This window comes from Camelina sativa, chromosome 6 (assembly GCF_030686135.1).
Source record: "Camelina sativa cultivar CO46 ecotype springtype chromosome 6, ASM3068613v1".
In the NCBI taxonomy this organism is placed as follows: domain Eukaryota; kingdom Viridiplantae; phylum Streptophyta; class Magnoliopsida; order Brassicales; family Brassicaceae; genus Camelina; species Camelina sativa.
In genome coordinates, this window is record NC_141885.1 from 10373930 (window position 1) to 10380318 (window position 6389).

Consider the following 6389-nt stretch of genomic DNA (forward strand, 5'->3'; position numbering starts at 1 on the left):
ATAGTCATTTACAAAGAGGATATTCTAAGAAGATGCTGTACACGATTTTACATAAGGATAGCGACATCTCCTTCCTTAACCTATACATGTGATATATGTTTGACTTAAAACCTCCCACTTGCCTCTAACTCGCCAACGGCTAATAGGAGAAGGATATAGATGTTCCTTTGCTTTAGAAGGCTTCTCAACATGGGCTGGACTTGTTAAGACGCCTCATGGTACGGATGGCCCATCGCATTGTACGGACGGTGCTTGTACGGACGGTATGGTACGGATGGTGCTTGTACGGACGGTGTGTGTGTGTGAGTTCTCATACTCCCCCTCAAGCTTAAGCGACTTATTGTCGATAAAGCTTGAAGATCACGAACACCTACCTCATTAAAAACCTTAGTATAGAAAACCACTTGGGAAAAACTATACTTAAGGGAAAAAGAGTGTAGGTGCCATGTGAGGGTGCTCATGGTCGAGTGAGGTCTATAATACCAAGTTTAGAGTGAATATACTCACACACTTGTGGACTGGCCGCCTTGGTGAGAATGTTAGCTAGCTGTTCAGAGCTTTTAGTGTGGCAAGGGAGAGTGACACCAAGTTGAATTTGCTCTCGTACCTTGTGACAATCAACCTCTATGTGTTTTGTCCTTTCGTGAAACACAGAATTAATGGCTATGTGAATGGCTGCCTCATTATCACAATGCATTGTGATAGGTTTTGATGACTCAACTCCAAGATCCTTTAGTAAAGCTTTAAGCCACATCAGTTTGGTAGTCAGTTTTCTCATGGCCCTATACTCGGCTTCGGCGCTTGAAAGGGATACCACCTTTTGCTTCTTGCTCTTCCAGGTGACAAGGTTTCCTCCTAAGAACGTGCAATATCCTATGGTTGATCGGCGATCGTGACGGTCTCCGGCGTAATTCGCATCACAATATCCTACCAACTCCGTGTTCTCATTGCGTCCCATCCAAATTCCTTGTCCTGGTGCTCCTTTGATATATTTGAGGATGTGATTCACCATGTTCCAATGATGGACAGTAGGGTTTTGCATGTGTTGGCTACCCTGGTTCACAACAAAACAAATATCAGGTCGAGTAATGGTAAGGTATATAAGCTTACCCACTAATCTCCGATATCGCGTGACATCTTCAAATGGAGCCGCCTTAAGCTCCCCCTTGCCTCCTGCCTTATAGTTTTCTTCAAGTGGAGTTGTCACAGCCTTTGAACCAAGCTTTCCTGCTTCACTTAAGAGATCAAGTGCATATTTTCTTTGTGATAAGAATAATCCCTCATTAGTCCTATATACCTCTATCCCAAGAAAATATTTGAGCTCTCCAAGGTCTTTAATGTCAAAAACTAATTTAAGGAAATCTTTAGTATCTTTAATACCTACCTTGTCATTTCCAGTTATGATGATATCATCAACATATACTAGAATGACAACAATACCTTTATCACTTGGTAGTGTGAAGAGGGTATGATCAGCTTCCGATTTGCGAAAGCCTCTTCTAAGTAGGGTAGTGCTCAATTTGTGGTACCATGCTCTTGGTGACTGTTTTAAACCATAGATGGCCTTGTGGAGCTTGAAGATTTTTCCCGGGCCAATGGTGTCTTCCAAACCAGGTGGTGGTCTCATGTAGACCTCATCTTCAAGTTCCCCTTGTAAGAACGCATTTTTAACGTCCATTTGCCAAAGCTCCCAGTCCAAGTTGGTGGCCAGTGATAGAACAACTCGAATGGTGTGTAGTTTGGCCACCGGAGCAAACGTATCAAGATAGTCCTCCCCGTACGTTTGCGTGAACCCACGTGCAACTAGGCGGGCCTTATGGCGTTCAATCTCCCCGTCACTCTTGTATGTGATAGTAAAGATCCAGCGTGATGTGTCTGCCTTCTTCCCTTTGGGTAAGTCAGCTTCATCCCATGTGTGATTTTTCTCCATGGCCAGTTTCTTCGCATGAACTGCATCGCGCCACACCTTGTGTTCCTTAGCCTCATCATAAGTTTTTGGAACCCAATGCTTATCAATTTGTCCAAGAAAGACTTGGTGTTCCATAGGAAAATGAGCAAGAGTGCACACTGCTTGAATGGGATGTGCAACGGCCATGTTGTTGTAGTACACGCGAGTGTTCTTCCAGTGTGATGGGTCAAACTTGAGACGCTGGCTCCACCGTAGTGGTATGACTTCCTCATGATCATTGTCTTCATGGTCATCCTCGTTTTGGCCGGTTGTTTCCTCAGGATGCATTTCCCCCTCGAGGCTTTGTGATAGTTCGTCATTGGGCGCGGACGAGTCACCGGAAGTGGGCTGAGTAGGGACTGTATCTGAAACAGTTGGGTTGAAGTCAGTAGGTGGAACACCTTCTTCTGGTGCGTTTGGCCCGGAGGGATTGTCAGCGTCCCGATTGGTTTCGACCCCTAGCCTTTCAAGTATGATCCGAAGGTTCTTAGCACGATCGGATGGTGAGGTCGACAATTCTCTAAGTTCATCCCAATTTTTCTGGTCATAATATCCTCGAGTTTCCACAAACTTCACATCACGAGACACCAACACTTGTCTAGCTTCAGGATCATAGCATTTATAGCCTTTTTGTGTGGTAGAGTAACCAAGAAACATGCTCTTGGTACTCTTGGTGTCAAGCTTGTCACGTAATTCTCGTGGTTTTAACACAAAACACACACAACCAAAAACACGTAAGTGATCAACAGTGGGTTTCTCTTTGTTTAGTACCTCAAATGGTGATTGGTCTTGTAGAATTTTTGTTGGAATGCGGTTGATGAGATAACATGCCGCAAGAACTGCATCTCCCCAAAAACGTTTTGGGACATTTGTATGGAACATCATTGAGCGGGCCACCTCCATTAAGTGTCTATTCTTTCGTTCAGCTACACCATTTTGTTGTGGAGTATACGGACAGCTTGTTTGATGAATTATGCCATGGTTGGTGAGGTGGTTTTTGAAGGTATGACTTGTGTACTCTCCACCATTATCTGATCTCAAAATCTTTATTTTTGCATTATAGTGGTTAGTCACATAATTTTGAAAACTAATAAATGCTTCAAGAACTCTATCTTTAGTAGGAAGAAGTGTGAGCCATGTATATTTAGATTTCTCATCAATAAATGTAACAAAATACTTTTGATTTTCTCTAGACAAGCAAGGGGATGTCCACACATCAGAGTGAACCAAATCAAAGCAATTTTCATAAATAGTCAATGACCTAGGAAAAACATATTTGCAATGTTTACCAAGTATACAAGCCTCACACTCATCATTTTTAAAAAAAAATATTTGGAAATATTAATTCTAGAGCTCGAGAATGAGGATGTCCTAGTCTAGCATGCCACATAACATTGTTTTCTTGAACCTTAACTGAACTAAAACAGGATGAATTTGAAGAAGAAGATAGATTTAGGTCCTTAAGCAAGTAGAGGTCATCTTGAGTGACACCTTGGCCAAGAACTTTACTTGTCTCAATATCCTGAAAATACACATTAATAGGACCAAATATAGCATAACAATTTAAATCAGTGGTGGCTCTTTTAACCGATAAGAGATTGGAGGTAAAGTTAGGCATATAAAACGCTTTAGAGGATTTATCAAATAATTTTAAGTTTCCTATTCCCTTTACAGGTACTTTCTCACCATTAGCTATAGTCACATTCCCTATGGCAGGTTTAATGTCACTAATTAACTTAGGGTCACTAATCATATGGTGTGATGCACCAGAATCTACAATGAGAGGTTTGTTTGTTTTTAGAGCAAGAAATGAGTTATCGGAGGCCTCCTTGAGGGCTTCACCAATTCGGAAGAGGCAGCTAGAGCAACTCCATTACCTCCAGAGACTTGGTGGCCTGAATCGGAAGTCGTTGCTTCTCCCACCATTGTTGCATGATGCGCTCGTGGTGGCCCTCCTCGGTTGTTCATGGACCGATTGACTCGGAGATGAGGGTGAAGGATCCAGCACCAACTCTTGAAATGGCCAACCTTCTTACAATGGTCACATATAGGTGGGTTTTTGTCATCATGTTTGAAGTAGCCTTTATTTGCGGAAGCTATCCCCACCTTGTTGGCCGTTACAAGCTCTCATTTGCTCCCAAACAACCCCATGGAGCCATACTCCTTTTGGATCTGGCTACACACATCATCTAGGCTAGGGAGCTTATCTGATCTCAAGATATGTTTGATGAGGTCATTGTAAGAAGGATTTAGGGTGAGGAGTAGGCCGAACACCTTATCTTGCTCTCGCCTTTCGTTCAGTATGGCCGGATCAAGTGTGGCCGGCCTAAGCATCTCAAGTTCAGCCTAAAGAGACCGAAACTTCCCAAAGTGTTTGGTGAACTCCATGTCTTCTTGGCTTAGGTTATTAATGGCCCTCTTGATCTCAAATAGTCGGTTGAAATTAGTGGTGTTACCAAACACATTTTGTAATGTGTCCCACAGATCCTTGGCCATCTCGCAATATGAGTAGGCCTCAAGTATTGGAGCAGCAAGAGAGTTTTGAATGATGGCAAGAACACTTTGGTCTTCTTGAAACCATTTGTCTCCACCGCTTGTGACCGCTTCTTTGCCGTCTATGATGAGCTCTTCCTTTGGAGCCTCACCCTTTGTAATATGGGTCCAAAGCCCTCGACCGCATAGTGCCGTCTTTGTGGTCCTTGCCCACAACAAGTAGTTCTCTCCTTTGAGAGTAACTGGAACAATCAAGGTCTTGGTGCCTTCCATAGTGTTTTGTCCGCTGGTCAATAGTATTATCCAACGGTTAAAAGGAATCGCTTCTTACGATTGAAACAGAAGTGAAGAGAGTAAGAAGAGTGGAAGTGATGAATGGGTGAGAGATTGAGAACTAGGAGCAACTTGGCTCTGATACCATGTAAGTTTTAGATTCAAAGAGGAAGAGAGGAAGACGAAGTGTATTGAGGGTAAGTGAGTTTGCTGTTTTAGGTTTAGTGATTGAATAAGAGTGTAAGTGAGTAGAGAGAGAAGTATAGAAGAAGAAAATAGCTTCTTACTTGATATGGTACCTAGATACAACCTAACTATAGTCATTTACAAAGAGGATATTCTAAGAAGATGCTGTACACGATTTTACATAAGGATAGCGACATCTCCTTCCTTAACCTACACATGTGATATATGTTTGACTTAAAACCTCCCACTTGCCTCTAACTCGCCAACGGCTAATAGGAGAAGGATCTAGATGTTCCTTTGCTTTAGAAGGCTTCTCAACATGGGCTGGACTTTGTTAAGACGCCTCATGGTACGGATGGCCCATCGCATTGTACGGACGGTGCTTGTACGGACGGAATGGTACGGATGGTGCTTGTACGGACGGTGTGTGTGTGTGAGTTCTCATAGCAGCAAGTCCACAAGTGTGTCAATACATTCACTCGAAACTTGGTCTCATGGACCTAACTCGGCCATGAGTTCCTTGCTTGGCACCTACACTCTTTTTCCCTTATGTATAGTTTCTCCCAAGAGGTTTTCTATACTAAGGTTTTTAATGAGGTGGGTGCCTATGCTGTCAAGCTTGACCAATATCTGACGTCAAGCTTGAGGGGGAGTATGAAGTGGCACACCACTGTCGTACGGCCGTACGGACGACCGTACAACCAACCAACTGGGCCGTTCGTACAACTGACATTCTCACTAAACAGCTATGTTACTCTTTCTAGGGTCAATATATATAACAATCTAATGCTTTGAGTAATTATAAGAGTTCCTGTTGAATTTGGAGTGTTTAAGCACTACTTTTACCCATTTTGTCATGAAATAGGCTAAAACCGAGAAAACAATGATTCGAAGCAGTAAACAGCTTTGTTACTGTTTATAGGGTCAGAATGTGTGACAATCCAATGCATTTGACTAATTGTAAGAGTTTGGAATAAATTTGGAGTGTTTAGACTATTGATCATGTTCTAGCTATGTCTGTATGGCCGTCCGTACAGTCGTCCGTACGTGTGTCCAATAAGGCCCGTCCGTACGTGTGTCCAATAAGGCCGACTACCATCAACGTATGGAGTAGAGGTGAGGCCTTACCATATATGAAAGCCCAAGAGAAGGATCTCGAAGTGTCCTTGTAGCCGTTAATGGATAAGGTCACGGGTTGCTTCATGTTAGGAGACCAAGACAAGTCACTTTCACCATTGGGATCTACTTATTCTCTCTCTCTATATCCCTATCACCTAGTTGTCGAGTGTAGAAGGGAAAACCCTAGTCTCCCTTGATATTTAAAGACATTAGACTACATTGTAACAATAACACTTATGTAATACAATTCTCTTTGTCGATTCTCCCTTCATGTTTATCACTTTACTTCTGCTTAAGTTTAACATGGTAGCAGAGCAAGTTTCTCGATCTATGACGGCCAAGTAGTTGTTGGAGACACTTGCTAACGTTT